This window comes from Gracilinanus agilis, chromosome 3, assembly GCF_016433145.1.
Source record: "Gracilinanus agilis isolate LMUSP501 chromosome 3, AgileGrace, whole genome shotgun sequence".
Taxonomy (NCBI): Eukaryota; Metazoa; Chordata; class Mammalia; order Didelphimorphia; family Didelphidae; genus Gracilinanus; species Gracilinanus agilis.
The window spans coordinates 12,562,345-12,577,923 of NC_058132.1; the positions used below are offsets into that span (position 1 = coordinate 12,562,345).

The following is a 15,579-nucleotide window of genomic DNA, read 5'->3' on the forward strand; positions in this document are numbered from 1 at the left end:
GCTGGGGAAGGGGATGACAAATCACACTGGTACCTTTGACAAGAAAACCCCAAATAGGATCAGGGAGAGTCAGATAAGACTGAAACAAATGAACAACAACACAGGCGCTAGAAGACTTCTTTTCATAGCTTGATGTGGTAGAGATTCATTAAATTCTTTCTCAAGGGACTCAATTTATTTGTCAGGCAGTCAGTACATATTTATGAAGCAGATACTATGTCCCTGACACTGTGTGACTATAGGGTATGATCAAAGAAAGGCAGGAGGGAATTTCTGTTCTCAAGGAACTCAAGTTGGGGAATGCAACATGCAAGCAGCTATGTTCCTTTGTTCTTAAGCTAAAAGAGAAGCTAAGATTTTTTTTTTTTCTGAAGAAAACTGAGGAAATATCATTTTATAAACATTGATTTTGTTTTCTCTTCATTGCATATTCTGGTAACGTTTACCCAATGTTTAAGCTCAAGTGCTGCATTTTTTCCCAAGACAAAGGCAGTATTAGTTATGTCTGTGCCTTCTGCCATTTTGGGAAATGGTTATATCCATCACTGAGTTAGCAGGTGATGAGCACCTGAATTATGGTGGAGGTGGTAAGTACAAAATAGATATGTAATAAAAGGAGGATAGCCTCAGAGAGAAAGCACTAAGATTAAGAAGGACTGGGAACATTCTGTAATTACTTACCAGAAATGAACCCAGGGTTTGTAAGTCAATGTGGTCTTAACTCTATTGAGGAATATCCTATCAAATCTGGAGGGAGAAGAATTCAACAAATACTGTTTATTTGGGTTCTCTCATTCTGGATTGTCAGCCTGATGGAGCTGTGATGAAGAGAAAATCTGTCCTCCATTACTCCTGTGAGACAGCATGCAGCCCAGGATTTGGAATCAGAGGACCTGGATCTGAGTCCCATCTTTCCTACTTACTACATGTATAACCTTGAGCAAGTGGTTTTACCTCTAATCCTTAGGTCCTCATTAATAAGAGGAGGGAGGTTCACTAGGTGGCTTCCGTGGGCTCTTCCAGTTCTAAAAACCTACAGTCTTATAACACTTCCTACAAGAGAGAAAGATGAATTCTTCTGACATCACAAAGATTGATGAAGGACTTCTTTTCATGGTTTTAAGATAGTCCAGTCCCTTGTGATGATCAAAAATTCCAAGAGATTGGGTTCTGGGTAAGAAAATCAATTGATTGATCAGTCTAGTAATAACTAATCAATTCATTGGTCAATATTCTTTCTCAGTGATCAAAGACAAATTTATTCAGCATCTTGGGCCATTAAAATGATTTTTGGAGCCCCTTATTCAGCCCTCCCCATGCATCTCTAGTTGGTGGATACCTAATGAGAAGATGGGCTTAATATTTTATAGTCCTTCTATGATTTCTTCATAATGGTGGAAAATCACATGCCCGATCCTAGGATTCTAATGTTTAGATAAAGAAATCAAGTTATACCTGGTTAAGAGTGACCTTCTCTGTTTACCCCAATGGTAGACCCAAGGATGTTGCTATGCTGCACCCCCAGGAATACCTGGCTTAAACTAGTTCTTCTTTATGGGAGAAGATAGAACTCACAATCTCAGCCTCAACCATCCCAATTTACTCTGGGATAGGGAGCATTCCTAAAATTGTCAGAACAAAAGGATGAGGAAAGAGGCTTGAAAAACATACAGGGGGCAGCTAGTGCCTAGAGATGGGAGATATTGGATTGAAATCTGGCTTCTGATACTTTCTAGCTATGTGACTCCTGGTCAAGTCATTTTTCCACCACTGCCTAACTCTTACCACATTTCAGCCTTGGAATTGAAACTATTACTTGTAAGACAGAAGGTAAGGGTTTAAAAAATACATTTTGTGCCCTATTAGAAATAATGATAATGTAGAAAAGTATTTAGGAAAAATAAGACAGCATTAGGAATAAATCTTCTCATTCTGAAATGCAGATCAGAGAAGTCTTCCCATTGGGGTAAGGGAAGAAGGGGGAGGAGAGACCCGTTGGAGGTGAGAATGTAGTAGGGAGCACTTGTTCTTGGACACTTCCATCTAAGATTGGACACAAAGAAGGTAGACCTCATCAGGATGACTACTGGAGTATTATTCTGGCATATTCTGGTCAAGGTTATATTCTGAGTAACTCAGAATGAGTTGTGAGGAGGCAATGAGATGGATAGTTGATGATGAGTTTTAGGGATGTAAATGCATAGAAATTCACTGAATTTCCTTGAACGTGTCCTTCCTGGGTATAATTTCCCTTCCCTCCTTACAGTCCTTCTGAGGCCACTGTTTTTATGGCTATGGGAGAAAGGCCTGAGCACTGGAATGGAATGTCTTCCCCTGGTAGAAAGGGCTGTGATGGCAAGATTTTGCCAGGGTCATCATATACAATATTCCTGAGAAAATTCACTCTAATATCTCCTCACCCTAAGGGTACATCAGCTTTAGGAATTGAAGGTGTCAAATTCTCCACTAAGTTCTCCCCACCCCAGGAGCCTAGATTATTCAGGATTCAAGAGGGTGGTTGATAGGTAAGAGTCAACGAACTCTTCTTCCCATCTAGACCTTAAACACTAGATCTGAACCTTTAGTCATAGAATTCTACACTCTGCACCTCCAGGATCTATGTCCTCAGTCCCTCAAGAAGAGAAGATATTTCTTTTTGGAGCTCCCATCTTAGTTGCTGAATGCTCACCGATATCAAACTAGCCCACTCATCCCACTATATTTACTGGCTGATCTCTAGACATTAGACCATACTTCACTTTCATATCTCATCCAACTGTATACCCAAGACACTCCATTGTTTGCCTTCCAACTGTTGTGAGGAAGATTAGGTAGTAATTAATTAAGAATTAAGGTTGACCTAGCAGGAAGCCTGGAGCATTCTAGGATAGGATGAAGGAGGAGGAAGTGTGTGTGCCCTGAGAGAGAGGGACTCCATTAGTGGCGGGCAAAACTGTTGCCAACCCAGGGAGATCTCAGACCCTGCTTCCTGATTTCCTTGGGATCCTGAGTGGAGGTGGATTTCCAGCAAGAGGAGAAGACCTACAGAGCAGAACCAAGCAGAGGAGGAGTTTGAGACCTGGTGGACAGCACCTCAAGTTCACTCACTCTACTTAGTATCTTGAACCACCTAGGATTTGGGCATCCTGTGAACCTCTTTGGAAAACTGTGAGAACCCTCAAAGCCACCCCTCTGATCCATAGCTGTGCTGTTCAAGGCTGGCTGGTACCAGGCTTGAATCACCTCCCAGAGACTGCACTGCTTCTTGGGCCCTGCCTGTGAGATTCCTTAGATTAGTGTAGAAATAAGTCCTCCCCTTGCCCTGTGGTTCTGCCCTTTAGATTTTAAGTATAGAAATCCCTTTCCCACCTTTTAGTTAAACATAATTAAAGCTGTTAAACCCCTTTTACCTTGCCTGCTTGTTTCTAGACTCTGGCCTAGGGAGAGCAGTGTGACAGTTAAGACTAACTGCCATTCCTGTGATAAATCCAGAGAACTCTTTATCCTGGTCTAGTCTCTCCTACAACCCAGTGTGTGTACCCACAACTATTTAGATTATATTTTAACATCCCTGGTGCCCTCCACCTATTTTTCTACACACCTCATGAATATCCTCTCAGTTTCTCCCCTTCATTCTTCTCTCTACCTCTTACTCTGGGCATATAAGCCACATTAATAGTACTATTACTGGGGGCATCTGGGTGGCTCAGTGGATTGAGAGTCAGGCCCAGAGAGGGGAGGTCCTGGCTTCAAATCTGGCCTCAGACACTTCCTAGCTGTGTGACCCTGGGCAAGTCACTTAACCCTCATTGCCTAGCCCTTATCACTCTTCTGCCTTAGAACCAATATCCAGTATTGATTCTAAGATGGAAGGTAAGGGTTTTTATTAAAAAAAATAGTACTATTACTTTCAGAAAGGGAATATTGACTGACTGACATAAACATTAACTTATCTTCTCGGATTCCTTAGACCAAAACTCCTTTCCTTTGTCACCATTTGTCCCCCTATATATGATGTCCTTCTTTATTAGGATGGAAACTCTGAGGGAAGGGATATTTTATATTTGTATGTCCATTACTTAATGCACTGCCTGGGACATTATGAGGCCTTGATAAATCCTTTTTTATTCATTCATTTATGGAAGTGTTCAGGGAAGACTAGTGCCTGAGGTGTGAGGGCTTCCAAGACCTTTTTAGGGCTGCTTTCCTTCTTTGATGTCCACCCTGTCACCAAACACACACTTGTGGCTCTCAGAACCTGTAGCATGCATGGTAAACCAAGTTGAGGGTCACTGACCACCTCAAACCCATCACCCTGGGCATGCTAAGACTTCCTCTAGCAGAAGAGGATGCGAACAATTTGTTCCAATGGCCATGAAGGCAGTAGAAGTGGGTTCTGTGGAGGGCTTAGAACTTATTTAGACACTGTTGCATCCCAGGCATCATGAGTGTTCTTGACTTTTGACTTGCCACAGGACCTTGATGACTCTGGAAGAGCAACAGAAGCTGAGAACTTTGTGCAGGTCTGCCTCACTGAAATCCAGTTTATTTGTAGGTCAAAAGACATTACTCAGTGACATCATTTTGGTCCTCCGAGTACAAATGAGAACAACCAACAATTTATGGGCATGCCCAAATGGAAGTGGATGTAGTTCAAGCATAATTCTAGAGCTCAAATGAGGCACTAATAATCCAGTGCTAAAGTCAAAGCCCCAAATCCACAAGCTAAAAAAGTCCAGGTGGTGAAAGGAAATCATATTTTGAGTTTATGAGCAATAGGTCCAAAGCTAAATTGGGAGGATGATGCCAAGGAGCCTCCAGGTATGGAAGAAATATCATAGCACTTTGCCAATTATCCTCAATAATTTTATGATGATATGTAAATCATATGGGTCAGAGAGCCAATTTTGGATTCATGAAGACCCAAGTTCAAGTACTTTCTCTGAAATGTATTAACTTTTTGATTCTGGGTAAATCGCTTAACCCCTTGGGGTTTCTAAGCTACTTATGAGAGGTGTTGATGGGCATGGGTAAAAGAAATTCTCTATGCCAATAAAATCAGAGGAGATAACATATAAAGCATAAACTTTAAATGCCACATAAACACTAGCTGTTATTCCCAGGGTGAACCTTACCTGAGTTGGCCTCTTTTCCTTCACTCAGTAGAATATAACACAGCTGAAGGCTTAGTCACTGAGAACCAAGAAGTCTACAAAAAATGGGCTCATGCAGAAAGCATAAGGGACCAGAAAGAAAGACAAAAATTCTTTTTTCCTAACATTGAATATGTCTTACAAAAGATGATGTGAACGTTCCCATTGGAACACCATAAGCCTTTCTTTAACACTGATAACATTTCCTCACTGGCTATGAACAAATACACTTGCCTTTTAACAATACACTGAAAATGGTTGGGGGCAACTAGATGGCTCAGTGGATAGAGTCAGTCCTGGAAACAGGAGGACCTGGGTTAAAAATCTGGCCTAAAACCCTTCTTAGCTTTGTGACTGGGCAAGCCACTAAACTGTTTGCCAAGCCCTTGTGTCTCAGAGCTGTTACTAAGACAGAAAGTATGTATTAAGAAAAAGGAGAAAAGGACTGATCATGTCATGGCATTTGGGGCTGCTTGACAGTTATAGGCTGTCAGGAAGATGAGCTGTGCCCTTGAGATTGTCCTTGAAAAGGTAGAGCAACAACAGACCCTTTAGAGCTGGAAGAGTCAAAACAAACACACTAAGAGAGGGGCTGCTGAGACTGGAATTCTGTTTATTGGAAAGGAAATCTGAGCATCTCGGGGCTTTCTTCAGGGTACCATGTAGCCCCAAGACAGAAGGCAAAGGGAGACAGATAGCCAGAGAAATCAATAGGAAAGTAACAGAATTATTTCTAGGAAAGTAGAATAATCCCAGGACCAAACCTCCTTGATTGAAGAGAAAGAAATCTGAAACAGTGACAAGTCCATGCAACAAGTTCGAGTGCCAAAACCAATGAGAAGCAATGTGAGGTAGTACTGTCAAGTCAAGAAAACCTGGACCTGGTTCTATATTAGTACGGTGAGTTATGATAGTAAAATATAGCATTTCTATGTCACTCGAAGGCTTTCACAACACCATACAAATATGCTCTTCACAACAAGCCTGAGAGGTAGGTGGAATCATTATCCTCACTTTACAAAAGAGGAAACTGAGGCTGGGAGAGTTTAAGTGATTTGATCAGGGTCACAAAGATAGCAAATGGATTTGAATTCCAATTTTCCTGACTCCAAGCTCAGCCCCTATCCAATAGGCCATCTAACTTTTCTATGTGGACCAAATTTTTTTTAATTGAAAATTTTTATTTAATTAATTGTTTTAGACTATTTTTCCATGGTTACATGATTTATGTTCTTTCCCTCCCCTCCTCCAACCCCACCCAATAGCCAACAAGCAATTCCACTATTTTACATGTGCTATTTCCATATTATTAATATTTGCATTAGGATGATTGCTTAGAGTCTACATCCCCAATCATATCCCCATTGACCCATGTGATCAAGCAGTTGTTTTTCTTCTCTATTTCTACTCCCACAGTTCTTTCTCTGGATGTGGATAGCATTCTTTCTCATAATGGACTAAATGGTTTTGGGGTATGGAGGACTCTATTTTATGGCAACCCCAAATTGTTTTCTCCTTTTAAGGGGCTTCCTAATCACAAGCTAGCACTAAAATTCAGAAGAACTTTACTATTGGTCTCATAGAAGAGATGAGTCTCAGGAGGAGAAGACAGTTATTCTGACTGCTTATGGGGCTTGGGTATAGAATCTGCATTTCTGCCTTCTCTTCAATTATGTGCTCAATAAATGTTTATTACTTTGACTGTTGGGTGAATAAATTCTTTCCAGTCATTGACATGCTTATTCTGATGGCCTGACAGATGAGGACATAATCAGTCAAGAAACATTTGTTAAACACCTTTTATGTGCCAGGCACTATGTTAAGTGATTAAAAAAAAAAGAAGAAGGTCCCACTTGTGAGGAATTTACAGTCGAATGGGGAAAGTCAACAAAGAAATAAAAATTGAAAGGAGAGTGGGGTGTAGAGAGAAAGCAGATATTATCCCTGACCATTTTGGGCAGCTTGGTAGAGAAGTCAAAGAAGTCCCCAAGTAGTGAAATCCAATGGGAAATGAGATGGTTTTCTTGAGCCCTTTCTTTAAATGAAGGCTTTGGAATTCATGGTTCTGCCCTCCAATCACAGTGGCAGAAGGTAGTAATGAGGTGGAAGGACCAACATTGTTTCAATCTTGCAGAATGATGATGTTTTCCCAATGATGAACTTCTTGGGGAATTGTGCAGAAGCCATTGGGAAATGAGCAACATCAGGACATTAGCTACGTTTTGCTCTTCCTAGGGCAGACCCTGAGCCAAAAATTAGGACGTGTGAGAGCCTCTCAAGACTAAGCTATCATATGCCAATCCATAGTGCCAATTCTGGACCATGGGTTACACTTAGTTGTCACATTCCAATATAATAATAAAAACAGCTGGCCTTTATATAACATCTTAAGGTTTTCAAAGCACTTTACAAATATTCTCTCATTGATCTTTTCAACAATCCTGGGTAGTAATCTTCTTATATCCATTTTACAGAATAGGAAATCGAGACAGAGAATTTAAATGACTCGCATAGGGTCACATCCCTAAGTAAGCATCTGAGACAGGATTTAAATTCAAGTCTTCTTGATTCCACATTGCTCACTCACTCTTCTGTGTCAACAAGGAGCCACCAAGGATATCAATTCCATCATGGTGTCTATATAACTATTTATTTTTATTTTTTTAAACCCTTACCTTCCATCTTAGAATTAATACTAAGTATTTGTTCCAAAGCATAAGAGTGGTAAAGGATCTTGGGTTAAATGACTTACCTGGGGTCATATAACTAGGAAGTTTCTGAGGCCAGATCTGAGACTAGTACCTCCCATCTCTGTATAACTATTTACTTTAGTTCAGTATTATTCATGTCTTCCTTTTCTTCCTTTACTAGCTCATCTCCAGGCATATTTTCTTTTTTTTAGGTCAGCTATGCATCCAGCGTGGTCAGTCTCAGTGACAAAACTCAGTTTCCTTCCTTTTTACGGATAATACCCAACGATCGATCTTGGTCTCATGGTGTAGCCTTAGTGTTGCAATACTTCAGCTGGACCTGGGTGGTGATTGTGGCACAAGATGATGATTTTGGCAATCAGGCCAGCTTCTTATTGAGTGAGGAGCTGAAGAAGGCAGGCATCTGCAGAGAGTTCCTCATAAATGTTCCCACCTCAGATTTTCATCAGAGGTCCCAACAGATAGCACACACAATGGGAAAGATCTCAGCCAGAGTCATTGTGGTGATTCTGAATAGTTTCAGCTTCTCCCTTATGTTAAAGGGACTCTCAGGAAGGGATGTCACAGGAAAGATTTGGATTAGAAGAAACATAGATGAGAATGATATTGCTCTCTCCTGTCCAAACCTTTCCCAAACTCTTGCCATTTCTAGACAAAAGGGGAAGATTCCAGGGTTTTCTGAATTCCTTGGCCACCTGCAAGGAGATGAGACTCCAGAGAATGATTACATAAAAACATTTTGGGAAAAAATATTCGACTGTAAGTGGCCTTCCCATGGAATTCCTTGTCTGGGTAACAGCACAGAACTTGAAGGATCGCAATTCTGTACGGGGAAAGAGCACCTACAAGGTCATACCATCCCTTTGCTGACCTCAAACACCCTGAGTGAGACCTATGGGACCTACACTGCTGTGTACAGTGTTGCTCATGCTCTCCAGGATCTGAGCTCCTGTGAAGTTGGAGAAGGACCTTTTGGGAATGGGATGTGTGCAGATATCCGGGAACTCCAACCATGGCAGGTGAGAAACTAAATAATACAATTACAATGATTTAGACACAGACAAAGAATAATGAGTATTACCTTTTATATACCTAATTATTGACATGTTGTTTCCTCTAATTACCACATAAGTTCCTTGAGGACACAGGGACTGTCTTTGCTTCTATTTGTATTTCCAGGACTTAGCACAGTGCTTGACACACTATAAGCTTTTAACATATCCTCATTGACTGACATACAGTTATAGGTTAAGGAGAATGGGCTGCCAGGAAAGCTAAGAAATGAATCGTTTTGTTCATAAATGTAGCCCTAGGCTTAAGCACAATCATAGTTCTCAAAAGAATCTGTAGGTTGTGGGAGATTTCATAGGCCATCGAGTCCAGTCCCAAATCCCACAAGGAGTCCTCTCCCCAATATTGCTCTCAATTGGATATCCTGCCTCTCATTGAATATTTCCAACAGTTTATTGCTAATGATCTGAAAGATATTCCTTGTGTTAAATTGAGTTCACTTAATCTGCAATAAACTATCAAAGATTGTGGCCAATGATTTTAAGAGTTGTTTGGTGCTTTGATATGTGATGAAAATTTATTAGCTGAGATGCAAAAAAAGTAAAACCAAGTCTCCAAGCCAAAAAGAAATAGGTTTATTGAGAGAGGGATCCAATCTTACAATAAAGCCGGATCCTAGTCAAGACCAAGAGACCTCGAACTTTGAGAGTCGCCCCTTATATAGCCAAAATTTGTACTAAAGATACAATAATTTTTCAGATATATTTATAGTTAACCAAGAATTAAGTAAGAAAATAGAATCAAGGAGAAATGAAGAAAAATCAGATGAAAATGGGTGTATTTTGAACCACAACTTCACATAGTAAGTAGATCATAAGGTATAGAAGTGTCAGAAAACTTTATGCCTGCTCTATGATTCTTCTTAGAAATGGTTTTTTCAGAATTAAGTGATTACTATTTTTAGAAATATTTAATACTTACAATCAAATATTTATTCAGTTCCAACAAGACTGAACTATTAATTGAATATTGATTCAGTTGCAAAAGGGTTAAACTAATAAAAAGTGCTTATATGATTAAGATACATAAAATAATTCAGATAGAATTATTTCTTGTTTATTTTCAGAAAAGTTTAAGATCTACGATCACAAAATAACTGAAATGTGAAAAAACTACTGATCTAATATAATCATAAGGGGGCTAGGGGATTTAATATTCACATATATTAAAGGAAGCTTTGGCCAGATCTGTCTCATACTCTTGATGTGAGAGTGAGATCATAAGCTCCAATTGAAGGATAGCTTTAAGGGAGGGGATTCTACTTAATTCAACCAAGATTTATTATGTAGGTATAGAATATCAGGCCTGAAATCATGCAGAGTTATCTTCTTGAGTTCAAATTTGGCCTGAGATACTAGCTGTGTGACTGTGGAAAAATCACTTAATTATGTTTGCCTCAGTTTCCTCAAATGTAAAATGATCTGGAAAAGGAAATGGCAAACCATTCAGGTCTCTTTACCAAGAAAATCGCAAATGGGGTGATAAAGAATTGGATGTGACTGAAAAATGGCTCCCTAACATCACTCTGTGAAGTTTGTGAGGATGGAGAAGCTAGTATTTTGGATATAATGCATTTAACTTCAGTCCATGAGCCAGATCTCATGCAGCTCCAAATAAAAAGGGTGGAATTCACTTGACTCAAATTGCCATTTACAACTGATCTGAAGAAATGTGTCTTCTTCCTAAATTCCCTGCTTCTATTGAAGGGCACATTAGCCACCCATGTCTGCAACCTAGGATACACTCATGACTATTCACTCTCCTTCATTCTCCATGCCCAATGAGGTGTCAAGTCCTATCATTTCTATATCTTTATCTTTTGTATTTCTCCCAATTATTTTATTCACATAGCCTGGAATAAAATCTGTCCTTACTTCTGCCTTTTATAACCTAATGATTTAAAAACAAATTGCTTTTTACATTAAAATACTTGGATAACTCCCTCCCTTCTTTCCCTTCTTCCATTAGAGAAGGCACAAAAAGATATATGTATACAGAAAACTATGTCTTGTTTGTTTCTTTGTATCAGTTCTATCTCTAGAGGTGTACAAATCTCACTTCTTACTCAAAGCTTTTCCTGATCTTCCAACTGCCAGTGCTGTCTTGAAATTAATTTGCATTTTTTGTGTGTGTATCTTCCTTTATGTAGTCAGACTATTTCCCTTTACAGAAGAGAATCTCCATAAGGGTGGGTATACTTTCAATTTGGCTTTTTATCCCTAGAATCACATACTGGTCCAGGCACATAGTTAGCTATGATTTTAATGGTACACTGAATTCCTAGATGAGGAATTTTCCTGACCATTGCAGACCGGCACTTTCTCTCCCATTTGTAGTTTTAGAGGGTTAGGTCAGGGGCGTTGAGAATTTAAGTGACTTAACTAGCATGTGTCCAAGGCGGAACTTGAATGGTCTTCCTGATTTTGAAGTCAACTCTCCAGTCACCATGCCAAGTTGTTTCTCACTTGGCATATCATAGATACTTAACTGCTTATTGATCAGTGGATTGTCTCTACTTCTCCCAGATGCATGAACTGAGTAAATTATTTTTCTCCAATGGTTGCACAACAACAGAAGGCCAAGTCAGAGAATGAACCTGGGCATTAATGATCAAGCTTAGTTCAGTGAAAATGAGCAAAAAGATCAGAGTTTTAACTCAATAGCTTAGAATAAGCAAGGACTGAAACCTAGTCATCATCTCCCCTTTCCATAGGTAAGATCTAGTCATTTTTTTTTTTTTTACATTTTTATTACTAGCTATTGTACTATATCAAGAAAGTTCGTTTCCGGGCCCATCATGGAAAAGAGGTTGTTTTTGATGCCAATGGAGATTCCCCCACTGTGTATGACATTCTGAATGGGCAAGAAACTCCCCCAAATTCATTTTCCTTGGTGAATATTGGTATTATTGATATCAGGAGTTCATCAGGGAAAGAACTGACTATTAACGAAAGTTCCATCATTTGGAGAGGAGGACAATCACAGGTGATGTATTACATGTGGAAAAAGTTACTTTGATAAATATAAAATCAACCAATGAACAAGAATGTTTTGAATACCTAATATATTTCAAATGCTGTGTTAGAGAGAAAAAGAATGAACTAAACCCTATTCTCAAGGCATTTGAATTCAATTGGGGAAAGACAATAAGGACATCTATAAATATACATGGAATAAATATAAACATATACAAAGTAGTTAAAATGTAGGTAGTTGAGAATAGAAAGACCAAGAAATTGGAATCAGGAAAGGCTTCTTGTAGAAGGAGGTGATTGAGCTATGCTTTGAGTGAATAATGGGATTCTGCAGTGAAAATAAAGGGCATTCCAGGCATCAGGAAGACAGTGTCCTGTAGAAGCCACAAGGCATAAATACTGCAACTAATGAAACTATCCACTGACATTTTAAAAACAGAGTCATGGAAAAATAGGGACATTAATCACCGTTGGTGGAATTGTGAACTGATTCAACCATTGACCAACAATCTGAAATTATACCCAGAGTTATAAAGCTGGCCTTAGACCCACCCATCCCACTGTTGGTTCTGTTTCCCAAGGACATCAGGGGCAAAAAAGAAAAGAACTGATATGTTCCAAAATATTTATAGCAGCTCTCTTTGTGGTGGCAAAGGCCTGGAAACTGAGGGGATATTAGAGAATGACTGAACAAGTTGTGGCACATGATTGTGAGGGGAAACTACTGCACTATAAGAAATGAGGACCAGGTTAATTAAAAAAAAAGACTTGGAAGACCTATATGTAGTAATGAAGAGGGAAATGAGTAGAACTGAGAGAATATTAATATTTCAAGAATAACTTGTGAGTGTTCACCTCCAGAAACAGAACTGATGAATAGAAACACCAAATATATAATTCACATATAGATTTTTTCATTGGTTAATGCCTTTTCTTGTACGGGAAGAGTGGGAGGGAGATGCCTGGGAATTAATTTTTTACAGTACGAATAAAGAAATTAAAAAAAAAACAAAAAAATTAGAATATCTTTTCACATAACACAGAGTATTTATGGGGATATACATTTTTAGAGGATTCAGTTAGTTTTCAGTTCTGTCTGTGAATTCCTCATTGGACATATGTGAAGACTGCTATACCTATACTCATTCCATGGGGTCACTTTGCTTCCTTTGTCATAGATGAATGTGATAAAATCCTGAAAAAATTCCTCCAGATATCCCTTAGGGACCATTCTTCTGACCCAAGGATCTCAGGAGAGAGGTTTTTCCCAAAGGAAAGCTGAAAGATACAGCAATTTCTGTGCTCTGTTTCTCTCTATTCTGTCTCTGTGTTCTCAGGCTCCTCTTTCTGTCTGCAGTGAGAGCTGCCTTCCTGGATTCAGTCAGATTCCGCGACAAGGCTGGCCCCATTGCTGCTTTGACTGTAGACTCTGTCCAATGGGATACATTGCAAAGAACAGAGGTGAGGTATATTCAGGGATGAGCCTCTGTCTCTCATCTATTAACTCCAAAATCTAGGAGGCAGCTTTAGACTGTTGTTCTTTTCTATTGTATGAAGATCTCCCTTCCATAATAGATAATTACAAAGGTATTATAAACACACATACATATACATACATACATATACACATTAATATCTATCTATCTATCTATCTATCTATCTATCTATCTATCTATCTATCTATCTATCTATCCATCCATCCATCTATCTATCCATCCTTCCTTCCATTTATCTATCTATCTATCTATCTATCTATCTATCTATCTATCTATCTAATCTATCTATCTAATCTATCCATCCATCCATCCATCCATCTATCTATCTATCTATCTATCTATCTATCTATCTATCTATCTATCTATCCATCCATCTATCCATCTATTTATCCATCCATCCATCTATCTATCTATCTATCTATCTATCTATCTATCTATCTATCTATCTATCTATCTGTCTGTCTGTCTGCCTATATATGGAAAGGAATTGTGTGGCAGGGACTAATGATTTTATAGTGTCACCAAACCAGCTGATGCAATTATTTCTTGGGAAATGTTGGACTACTACTCATATGAATGACTGAAACAATTCCTTTCTTAGATATGGAACAATGTGAAAAGTGCCCTGAAGATCAGTATTCAAATAGTCACAGGAATTACTGTGTCCCCAAGACTGAGGTTTTCCTGGGCTATGAAGAACCCATAGGCATGGCTCTGACATGTGCTGCTCTTACCTTCTCACTCCTTACAGTTTTCATTCTTGGAGTATTTGTGAGGCACCAAGGCTCTCCTATAGTGAGATCGAACAATGCAGTACTCAGTTATATTCTTCTTATCTCCCTTGCTTTCTGCTTCCTCTCCTCTTTGCTTTTCCTAGGTCACCCAACCACAGTCACCTGCCTCCTTCGACAAACGACTTTTGGGACTGTATTCACTGTGGCAATTTCCTCCATTTTGTCTAAAACCTTGACTGTGGTTTTCGCCTTTCAGGCCACAAGACCAGGGAGTACCATGAGGAAGTGGTTGAGACCTGGAGTATTTTACTCTGTGGTTTTTATATTATCCTCCATCCAAGTCATCCTTTGTGCTATCTGGTTGGAATCATTTCCCCCTTTCCTAGATGTAGATACCCATTCTCAGCCCCAGTACATTATCATTGAGTGCAACGAGGGCTCATTTGTTGCCTTCTACTGTGTCCTGGGCTACATAGCCATCCTTGCCCTTGGGAGTTTCACTGTGGCCTTCCTGGCCAGGAACCTTCCTGACACCTTCAATGAAGCCAAGTTCATCACTTTCAGCATGCTGGTGTTCTGCAGTGTCTGGATCTCTTTCCTCTCCACCTATCAGAGTACCAAGGGGAAGGCCACAGTGGCTGTAGAAGTCTTCTCCATTTTGACCTCCAGCGCTGGGCTACTGGGTTGTATCTTTGTACCCAAGTGTTATATTATTCTCTTTAGGCTCAATGGACACACACACGAATGGTTAAAGAGACCACCAAGTGGCACCCAAGAGATCCATTTGCACATTCTTCCCTCAGCAACTTATTCTTCTGCTTCATATAGTGCTGGCAGAAGGCCAGTCAAGTGAAAAATATCTGTGACAATTAAAAATTCTGAGAGACTGGGTTCTGGGTAAGAAAAATCAATTTATTGATTAGGTTATCAAGAACCAAAAAAATTATTAGTCAGTCATCTCTCTCAGTGATCAATTAATTCATGTTTTGGGTCATTAAATACAATTTTGGAAGCTCATTATTCAGCTGTCCCCAAGATTTCTCTATTTTGTTGGGAGCCTAAAGAAGGTGGCACTGTGGCTGATTGCACCAGTTCATTCTAGGTCACTGCAAGGCAGAGACCATGAAGGAATAAACAAAGAAATAGCAAGGAACATTCCAGGGTGCAGTCAGGACAGCTAAAAGGAATAGAACAGGCTTAGGTCTGTGTTGGTAAACCCATGGCACATGTGCCAGAGCATGCCAGAGGGGCTGTTCCCTTCCTGCTCTCCATGAGTCTGAGGGCATTTCTCTCATCACCTAGCCCTCTGCCCAGCAGTCCAAGGGTGGAGGAAGGAGTGCTTCCTCCCTCCCCTATCTGGGGTAAGGGGGCTGCTCACGTGTGGTGTGAAGGTTGCAGTTTGGCCACTCTAAAACGTTTGCCATTACTGCTTTGAGTCA

General features: G+C 39.7%; 1 pseudogene; it reads left to right on the top strand.

Moving 5' to 3' along the window:
• LOC123240752 overlaps nucleotides 1-15,041 on the top strand; it is a 40,439-nt pseudogene extending 25,398 nt beyond the window's left edge.
• Nucleotides 15,042-15,579: the final 538 nt, after the last annotated feature.